This window comes from Lolium rigidum, chromosome 3 (assembly GCF_022539505.1).
Source record: "Lolium rigidum isolate FL_2022 chromosome 3, APGP_CSIRO_Lrig_0.1, whole genome shotgun sequence".
NCBI classification, from domain to species: domain Eukaryota; kingdom Viridiplantae; phylum Streptophyta; class Magnoliopsida; order Poales; family Poaceae; genus Lolium; species Lolium rigidum.
Window position 1 is genome coordinate 363,438,329 of NC_061510.1, and position 11,276 is coordinate 363,449,604.

An 11,276-nucleotide genomic window follows, 5' to 3' on the forward strand; every position below is an offset into this window, starting at 1 on the left:
ACGCATCTCCTTAACAAATATGAATATCAGTATGACCGACGTCGGCAGTACGATAGAGATGACGAGAGATACAATCGGTCTGATGAAGACAAAGGAAGATACCGTTGTCATGGTAGAGACGACGAAGGACCTGAACACCGCGCTAAGGGGAGGTCAAGGGAGCAGGAAGACATGGATAGACACTGGGACTGTCCCTTCTTTAAACACTGTTGGGATTCAGGAATGAGCCGATTGCCTACAATCGACAACTGCCCGGAGTGTAGACGCCGGAAGAAGGATGCAGGGGAAGTTTCAGTTTTCAAGCGTCTAGGGCCTCTCCCACCACAGAACAAACGAGCTGAGTCATCTCAAGATGAAGACTTTGAGGAGTCAGAAGATGAAGAAGAGGATAGGTACCACCGGCCAAGGTGGTGCCCTGATGGACTCAGCCACTCCCAAAAGCGTAGGGTTCAGCGACTACGTAGCTTGGAGCAAGCCGAAGCGCAATACTTGCACACGTTGCGGAAAGCGCGGCCCGATCTGGCCGTGAAAATTCAGCAGACTTTGGACGAGGAGAGTCGTCCACCAAAGAAAGTGTGGCGCCCCAGGCAAGTAAAAGCCGATGGGAGTACATCGGCTGGCACAAACATGGTATTCATACTTCCGTCGGAGTTTCGTGCTCCAGGAACTGAAGAAGTGTCGATAGCATAGTTTGACTGCGGTCCACGGCCGGTTATATTTGAAAAGCCACGAGAGAAGGGCTACAAACATATGAAGGCCCTGTACCTCAAAAGTTACATCAATGGGCAGCCTGTCGGCAAGATGTTGGTAGACACGGGAGCGGCAGTCAATATAATGCCATATTCCATGCTACGGCGTTTGGGACGCTCTAGCGCAGATCTGATCAAGACCAACGTCACGCTAAACGACTTCAACGGCCAAGCATCAGGGACACAAGGCGTCCTGAACGGGGATCTAACCGTAGGTAGAAAAACCATCCCAACAACGTTCTTCATCGTCGACAGCACCTACGCTGTCCTGCTAGGGAGGGATTGGATTCACGCCAACTGCTGCATTCCATCTACAATGCACCAATGCCTGATACAATGGGATGGAGATGACGTGGAAGTCGTGCATGCAGACGACTCAATCGATGTCTCAATAGCCGGCATGAACATTTGGGACTCGGAAGACCAAGAGCCGCTCTCTGAAATCAGTTTGGACGGCTGTGATCGCATCGAGGTGACAAAAAATGGGGTGAGGCTGGTCTTATCCACCGGCCTGATAGAGTAGCAAGAGCAATGTCCAACGACAAACGTGGCAAGGCCGATCCCTGCGATCGGCCCCAAAAAATAAAAAGCAAGGATCTCACCTCAAGCATGTCACGTGGTCGTGGTAGGGAGACTCCCTCGTGTAGGGGAGCACATACAAATTGTAAGCCTTCATTGAGCAATTCAATCAACATGGAGGCCGATTCCAGCAATCGGCCAAAATTATCCTCGCCATACGTTCTGCCTGTGCTCAGCATCGACCTAACAGGTGATGGAAAGCTAGGGTATGGGTTTACGTCGGCTGATGAGCTAGAAGAGATTGACATTGGTCCTGGGGATAAGCCACGACCAACATTTATCAGCAAAAAGTTAGATCCGCATCTGAGGGGCCTGATGATAGCTTTGTTGAAAGAATACCCAGATTGTTTTGCCTGGGATTATACAGAGATGCCCGGGTTAGACAGGAGCATCATTGAGCATCGGCTCCCTCTTAAGAAAGGATTTCGGCCGTTCCAGCAGCGAGCACGACAGATGAAGGCCGAAATTCTAGAAGAAGTCAAGAAAGAGATCGAGAAGATGTTGAGCGCCGGGTTCATCAGGACATGCAGGTACGCTGAGTGGATATCTAGTATCGTACCTGTAGAGAAGAAGGACGGCCGATGGCGCGTAGCCATACATTTTCGCGATCTCAACAGAGCCACTCCGAAGGATGAGTACCCTATGCCGGTAGCCGAAACGTTGATCAATGCAGCTGCTGGTCATAAGGTTTTGAGCTTCATGGATGGCAATGCCGGCTACAACCAAATTTTCATGGCTCCAGAAGATATACACAAGACTGCATTCAGAGTACCAGGTTCGGTGGGCTTGTTTGAGTATGTAGTCATGACATTTGGGATGAAAAATGCCGGCGCAACGTACCAGCGAGCCATGAATTACATCTTTCATGATCTGATCGGCAAGTTGGTGGAGATCTACATTGATGACGTGGTGGTCAAGTCTGTCTCAGTGGAGGGACACCTGGAGGATTGGCGACGCATCCTGGACCGAACTAGAAAGTTCGGACTAAGAATGAATCCAAAGAAGTGTGCCTTTGGTGTGACGGCCGGTCAATTCCTGGGCTTCCTAGTTCATGAACGCGGAATTGAGATCGGCCTGAAAAGTCAAGAGGCAGTACGAACAATGAAGCCACCTACCACAAAAAAGGAGCTCCAAAGTCTTATCGGCAAGATCAACTTCGTCAGAAGGTTCATCTCTAATCTGTCAGGATGAATTGAGCCGTTCATGGGATTGGTAAAAATCAAACCGGATGAGGAGTTTCACTGGGGGCAGAGCAACAGCGAGCGTTTGATGAGATTAAGGAATATCTAACGAAGCCGCCCGTATTGGTTCCGCCCCAGCAAGACAGGCCATTCTATATTTACTCGTCGTAGCGGACACTTCCATCGCCTCGGTGGTAGTGCAAATCTATGATGGTATGGAAAGAGTCGCTTTCTACCTCGAGCGAAGGATGTTGGATGCAGAGACTAGGTACCCTGAGATCGAGAAGTTGTGCCTCTGCCTATTTTTTACCTGCACCAAGCTTCGTCACATCTTTCTGACAGCAGAAATCGTCATCATCTGCAAGTCAGATGTCATCAAACATATGCTGTCGGCTCCTGTTCTGAAAGGCCGACTCGGTAAGTGGATGTTTGCATTATCGGAATTGGATCTCCGGTATCAACCTGCGAAAGCTGTCAAAGGACAGGCGTTGGCCGATCTGATCGCTGAACGAATCAACACTGATATAGCAGCACCGTATCGTACGTGCATGGGCCATGTTTTTCGATGGATCGGTTTGCGATGACGGCTGCGGCATCGGCATTCTACTCGTGTCGCCCCGGGGGGCAACCTACTCCTTCTCCATCAGGCTGTCTACCCCTTGCACCAATAATGTTGCTGAGTATGAAGCAGTATGCAAGGGGATGAAGTTGCTTATTGAAGCCGGGGCGGAAGCAGTGGAGCTTTTCGGAGACTCAAAGTTGGTGATTTCCCAGCTCACGGACGAATATAAATGCGAGAGCGAGTCGCTCTTCCCATTATGGATGCAATGCCGTGAGCTGATGGCACAATTTAGATACATAAACTTCAACTGGGTCCCGAGGTCGCAAAATGTAGAGGCAAACGATCTCGCACAGATGGCGTCAGGCTACAAGGACGTAGCAGATGGAGCCGATGTCCAGGTACAGTTCATGGAACCAGACGACTGGAGAGCCGATATCTTCAATTACTTGAAAGACTCGGCTCGGGGGGCACCTAAACGGATAAGGTACAAGGCCATGAAGTATGTACTTATTGGAGATGACATGTTCTACAGGACCTTGGAAGGGTTACTTCTCAGATGTTTGGGACCAGCCGAGTCTAATCGGCTTTTACACGAGGTGCACGAAGGCGCCTGTGGAACTCATCAATCGGCTCATAAGATGAAATGGTTGATCAGACGATCGGGGTTTTATTGGCCCACCATGCTGGAGGACTGTTTCAATTACTATAAAGGATGTCAAGCATGTCAGAAGTTTGGGAAGATTCAGATGGTACCCGCATCAGCAATGAACCCCATCATTAAGCCTTGGCCATTTCGAGGTTGGGGCATGGATATGATCGGCAAAATCCATCCTGCATCGAGCAAAGGCCACGAGTGGATTTTGGCCATCATAGATTATTTCACTAAATGGGTGGAAGCCGTCCCTAGGAAGTCAGTAAAATCAGAAGATGTTATCAACTTTGTGAAGGAACATGTCATTCATAGATTCGGGATTCCCCAGACTATCACGACCGATGGAGGTTCGGTCTTCATTTCTAAAGAGTTCAGAAAGTTCTGTGACGACATGGTAATTAAGCTCATCCGATCGTCTCCATACTATGCTCAAGCAAATGGGCAAGCTGAAGCGTCCAACCAGAGCCTTATTAAGTTGATCAAGAGGAAAGTTGATGAACACCCGAGACGTTGGCACGAGGTATTGTCAGAAGCTCTGTGGGCTTATCGCATGTCATGTCATGGAGCGATAAAAACCTCGCCATACCATCTGGTCTATGGACAAGAAGCCGCGTTACCCTGGGAGATCACGGCTGGGTCGAGACGTGTCACGTTTCAGAATGACTTAACAACGGAAGAATACGCGACTCTGATGAGTGATAGCGTCGAGGATCTGACGGAACTTAGACTTTGGTCGCTTGAGAAAATTAAAGAGAATAAAGCCAAGGTAGCTCGTGCATATAATAAGAAGGTGAAGCCAAAAGAGTTCCACGTTGGTGATCTGGTATGGGAAGCTGTATTGCCGTTGGGGATTAAGGACAAGGCGTATGGAAAATGGTCTCCAAATTGGCACGGGCCGTACAGGGTCGACCAAGTCCTAAAGGGCAACGCATACATGCTCGAGGAGCTGAGTGGTGCGAAGTTCCCAGTTGCTGTCAATGGTCAGCATCTCAAGAAATATTTCCCGAGTATGTGGGATGATGGACAGTGAAATACGCGGGCCGATTTCAAATCGGCCAGTAAAAAAAAATTTATATGCAAAGCACAGCCGATGCACTGACATCAACTTTAGAACTAAAAGCCGATGCATAGCCATCCACTAAAGAGGAACAGATGTCACAAGCAAGTATCAGGTCACCGTTTTAGAACTGGTCTTGTTGGCATTTTTGGTATAGACCGATGCGTGGCCATCGGCTTTTTGAGCATGGATTTCTTTGGATAATCGGAAGAATTAAGCATGGAATCCTTCTTAATTGATAAAAAGGGGATTTCTTACAAAGAGGAGCCGGTTGCTCAGGAAAGGAAGAACAAAAGGAGATCAGATTGCTACTACTAGTCCTATGCTAGCAGCCCCTAATCTAACGGCTGTCGCTGCTCTCGTCGTCGCCATCGTAGCCGCCGTCGGTGCTGCTGCTGACGAACTCCTCGTCACTGCTGCCGTAGCCCTCGGCGGGGGCTTCTTCTTCCTCATCGTCGTCATCTTCATCGTCATCCGACCAGGCGCGGAAGCGCTTCGCCGGCGGCTCGTCGGAGGAGGTGTCGTCCTCCTCTTCATCGGAGGAGGTGTTGTCCTCCTCGTCTTCCTCTTCCTCCTCCTCCTCGGAGGAATTGAAGCCACCCCAGGAGAAGAGGTCATCCTCACTCTCCGCCTCCAATTCCCCGTTGACGAGGAACCGGAGGTCGTCCTCCCCGTCGGTCAGAGGCATATCACCATCTGACCAGGTGAAGGCCAGGGGTGGGCCATCTGGCACGAAGTCGAAATCCCACTCCCGCTCCAGCATCGGCTCGCTTGAGGAAGAGGATTGAAAGGAGAGAGCCGATGAGGCAGAGGAGGAGGAGGAGTCCATTGTGAAGAGGAGGGCTTTTCGGTGGCTAGTACTGAGCAGGGGGATGAAGAAGCGAGTTACTCGACGCGGTTAAATAAAGGGGATATAGTGGAGATTTAATGATGTGGTGGTTCCTGATGACATGGTGCCAAAACTGTCAAATCATGCAGAGAAGGCAAGGCATCATGATGAAGGATACTGCGACGGTTCTGCTCTGCCCTGACGTGACCCTACGAAAAAAAAACAGAGTGGTTTTGAAATTATCATTACCAAAACCAGGGGGCATGTGTTATCACCAGATTTTGACCAAGTCTGGAGACGGGCCGTGATTTAATGGACTTAGAGAATATGCATGGGAAATATTCCTGAACCGGCCTTGTATAAGAAGTTTGGGCTGGATTGCCCGTGTATCTGTAAATTATAGTAGGTTACGTGTCGGTTAGAATTAAGAGATAGAGTTTAGCTCGTACACAATTGGGTTTATTCCCAAGTTAGAAAGTCTACGGACTATAAATATGTATCTAGGATTATTGAGAAAGGAGGACGATCACGTTCACAACAAATCAATCTAGGCGCATCGCCACCCCTTGTTTCGAGGGTTTCTCCCGGGTAAGCAACATGCTTGCCTAGATCGCATCTTGCGATCTAGGCGATATCGGTTTATTCGTTTTTGGTGTTGCTCGTGCTGAAGCCTTTTTGATGGCGAGCAACACCCTTATCTTAGGTGTTTTGGGGCTGACGTCGATGCTTTCACGATGTACTTGTTTAGCTATGCTACCCCTCGATATCTAGCTGCCCTTACACCTATCCTAGGTGTAAGGGCAGCATCTTGCTTGTTCTTTATCTAGTAGATCTGATCCGTTATAGTTATTCCTTGTTCTTCAAGGATTGGTTTGATATCCGCATGGTTAGGCCTTATAAACGGGTTAAACGATCCTGTAGTGCGTAAGGTGTGGTTTATTAAGCTCTAGAGGGATTGTTCCGGGGATCAACTTCATGTTGGTTTTTATGCCTCTTTAGGGCTGGTTTTCTATCATCTTACGTATCTGCTAGGCTCAATTACGCGTAGGATGTTCCGGATATGCGGTGAGGATCATTAAATTTTTATTATTTTTATTATTTTTTAAATTTTTTAATTTTCTAATTTTTTTGCCAAACATAAAAATTTGAAAATCTAAAAGGGTAAAAGTAATAGTAATCTTTATGCATGATACAATTATTAATTTTAATTTTTTTAAAAAATAAAAAATAATAAAATCCAAAATTTATAGCAAAAACTAAAATCTTCCTGCTTTCGTATTTTCATTTGGAATTTTGAGAATCTAAAAATTGGCTAACTGGGTAAACCCGGGTGAATTCGGATGTAACTTTTTCCCAGGATTTTTTTGATATATTATACGTTTTTTTCCGACGTCGTATGCAAAAGTTATTGCGGTTTTACCATTTCTTAAACTTTTTTTGCAAAAAAAGTGAAAATTCGAATTTCTTAATTTCTCCGAATAGTAGGTTGCATAACATACAAGAATCTGAAAACATTTTTTTTGAATTTTCTATCATTTTCTTTTGTATTTTACAAACCAAAAAAAGGCGATCCAGGGGGTGGGGCTGCAGGGTGCGTGGGAGTAAAAAAACTCGTAAAAACCTTTAGTCGCGGTTGGGGAAACCGCGACTAAAGGGTACCCCTTTAGTCGCGGTTGGTATCCCCAACCGCGACTAAAGGTTTTTCCGCCGGATGGGGTACCCTTTCGTCTCGGATAGAGCATTAGTCGCGGGTTGCCTCCCGAACCGCGACTAAAGCCCCCTTTAGTCGCGGTTCGAATAGTTTCGGGACTAATGGGGTTGGACGGAAGCCTATTTTTCTACTAGTGAGGACCCACCAGCAGTCCTGGGAGCCTCCCGGCTCTCCGTGTTGCCTGGGGGTGGACGGAAGCCTATTTTTCTACTATTGTGTAATATTTGACAATTCTCTAGGTTATTTGCTGCATCTATTTTAAGATAATTCATTTCGTGCTCTATGGCAATGATTGTTGATAAGACTGTGCTTTATACCTCATGATTATTTCTCCGGTTTCATTGTGATCAGTTCAATCCATTTAAGCTAATGAGCATTAATTGCATGCTACTTATTTCAGACTAGGGTAAAGTTGAGATGAAGAAAAAACAACTAGGGAAGTACAATGAAGGAATCATAATAGAATTGAGGGAAATCAAACAACTTAAACTTCCACAAATTCGTTTCAAAGTAATATGTTGCTTACCTTCATTGATTCCATGATCCTAACTGCAAGAAAATTTTCTACTAACTAGGAATTTTAGAAGCTCGGATATCCAGTAGCTAGATATCTCTATCTATATCTATAATAGCTAGACGTGCTTTAAGAGACTGAGCTAGGCCATGATGTAGTTGAACTGTTCAAGAGTTCCATGGATATGTACTTAGCACTGCAGCATAAACTTGATGTTTTTTTATCCATAGCATGAAAGTTTTGATGATGCGTATAATTTTTGAGTAAAAAAGCAACAACCTAATGCCAAGGCAGAATTTATCCGTAGCATAAAATCTTCGACGATGCGCATAATTCTTGAGTAAAAAACAGAGAACGAAATGCCATTGCAGAATAGTATAGTGCAAATCTACATGGCTTGATCTATATCTAACATAACAGTGTTCTTCTTTGATAATGATATTGTCGTGTTCTTTCTAGGTTGTCACTATTCCTTATCATTCTAAACATTGTTGTTTTCTAAAACTGGTCCTCCTTTGTTGAAAATTCTGTAATCGGATGGTGATCTTGGGTGTTTCCGTTGGCTTTGCCTTCGTTGAACGGTTGCGTATTGGCACTGCCATGCTTCATGTTTTATGAAGGTGAGGTGTGTTTTGGGTTCGTCTTTTGGGGTGCCTTTCTTCATGTTTCTTATTATGTGCTTGGTGGCTTTTACTTTTGGTGTATTGTGGATGGTGTTTAGTTTGTGACATCATGTAAGTGCCTTTCGCTTGACCTTTTCGTTGGCTTTGGCCTACGTAGAACTGATCATGCCAAGTAGTTGTTAGAAGGCGTGCTCACCCTTGCCAAATATGTATTGTTTAACAAGCTCTTATTACCCGGTGGGCAAGAGGATGTATGGGAAGGGGCTGAGGTGCTTGTGGGTGATAACAATGCCCCTTTAAGGATCACATGTTCCGCTGCATGTTATTTGGGTTCATATCAAAATGACTTGTGCTTATTTCAAACCTTGAAACGACGTCTTCTTTCACATGTTAAAGAAAGCCCCAACTAAAAAAATCACCAGCTATGACGAGGATAACAAGGACATGCCTGATGATTCATTATTACCCAACTTGACAAGGAAAGTTGAAGAACCGGCTTAGTTAAGTACTTCTGTTACTAGATGCAATTGGATAACTGCTTGACATTCTGTTTTATATTTTCAGCTTGACATTCTGTTTTATATTTTCAGATCACACAATTACACTTCAAGTTCATTTGCATAAAAATATCTGTTTGGCGATATCTAGAGAGTACCAGATGCTTTGTTGAGGATGGTTTAATAAGTTGTATATTGAGATAGTTGAGAGCTTGAGAAGGCTACAATTGTTATATGAACATTTTGCTTGCCAAGTGTATAGTGGCAACGTGCTGTTCAGGATGGTCTACAAGTGCTTCTTTGACAGGTCACTCAACGTGCTTTGGTTGTGTAGTCCTGTATGTACAAGAGCGAAACGTGACTACTGGAACTATGTTTGGTCAAAAACTACCTGCTCAATATCTTTATCAGGCTGTTACAACAAGTTTTTCTTCTTTCAAGTAGACTCCCTTTCATGATGGGGCAAGTGATTGCCCCTAATTACAGGGTTCTCTGTTGCACAGAACGAGAGAACCAGCAATACTACCCTGTAGTGTAATCTGGGCTAGCTTCGGCTCTTCCCAGAGAGACCCAGACATTAGAACGAAGACCTCGAAGAAACAAGTGTACCGCACCGGACATGGTGTGTCAGAAGCAATACAGGCGGCGCAGCGAAGCGCGCATCTTTATCTAATTGATGAAGTATATCCATCCTTTGTTGTTTCTGTTCAATATAATCAATAAAAGCACATGTGCAACATCGTTCAACAACATTTATGTAATTTCACTCTATATATACCCACTACGGGAAAGAAGGACATTGCCGTGCAACAATTCGCACGGCAAACGGCTTTATATGCACGGCAAAGACTTTGCCGTGCGATGCCACACGGCAAAGTTTCCAACGGCAACGACATATTTACCGTGCGCGTCGTGAATATTGCACGGCAAAAGCTTTACCGTGCGTCGATTTCTTTGCCGTGCGCTAATAGCCTCTGCCGTGCGGGCTTCCTTTGCCGTGCGTCGTGAGCCTCTACCGTGCGGGCAACGTTTGCCGTGCGCCGTTTCTAAATACCGCACGGCACAACCTAGTTTTGAATTAAAAAAATTAATGTCCGCCACCACTTGCATCTGCCTGTGCGCAGGCGCAGCCGCATCCGCGTCGCTGCGCATCACCGCGCCAGGCCGTCGTCTGCGTCACTGCGTGTCACCGCAACAGGCCGTCGTCGCGTCCAGGTTGCCGCGCGCCATGCCGCCGTCGCGTCCGCGTCGCCATGCGCTAGGCCGAGGCCACCGTCGTCGCGTCTGGGTCACCGTGCGCCAGGCCACCGTCGCGTCCGCGTCATTGTGCGCCAGGCCGAGGCCGCTGTCGTCGCGTCCGCGTCGACATGCGCCAGGCCGAGGCCGCCGGCGTTGCGTCCGAGTCGCCGCGCATCAGGCTGCCGTGCGTCCGCCTCGCGGCGCGCCAGGCCGAGGCTTCCGCGTCGCCGTGCGCCAGGCCGAGGCCACCATCGTTGCGCCCGGCTCGCCGCATGCCAGGCCGCCGTGGCTCCGCGTCGCCGCACGCGGGGCTGAGGCTTCTACGTCGCCGTCGTGGTGTCCGGGTCGCCGCACGCCAGGCCGCCGTCGTGCCTCTGCGTCGCTGCACGTGAGGCTGAGGCTACCGTCCTGTCCAACACGAGAGAGAGAGCTAATAATTTAGGAGAGAGAGGAGAAGGGAAAGCAATGGAGAGAGGGCGCGCTCACGGTGGAGATATTTTGGTTGAGGCTGCATGTGCGCGGGGTCCCCATATACAGAAGGAAAAGCACAGGGAAGGATTGGAGAGACGAAGGCCGTTGAATTTTTAAAGATCTAACGGTTCAAGGAGTAAATCCGTGGGACTATGATTTAGACCAATCAGAACATAGCTCTTTTGCCGTGTGTCACACAAAAACGCACGGCAAAGCTACACCTTTGCCGTGTGTAGTGTCCTGGTACATGGCAAAGAAAACTGCCGTGCATCGAATCTTTGCCGTGTGCTGGTTTCTTCCGTTGCCGTGCATGGATTGTTTGCTCGTGCGCTGATTTCTATCATTGCCGTGCGGCCTTCTTTGCCATGCGTTTAATCGGAGTCTTTGCTGTGCGTCATTTCTTTGCCGTGCATTTTCCTACCTTTACACGGCAAAGATTTCTTTGCCGTGCGGAGGCGCATGGCAAAGAAAGGTCTTTGCCGTGCGGAGGCGCATGGCAAAGAAAGGTTGCACGGTAGTGCCTATTTTTCCGGTAGTGACCACACCATTTCTACCGATAATCTCTACTAATAAAAGCCCCGGAGGGACTGATCCGGACGATCGAGACGTACG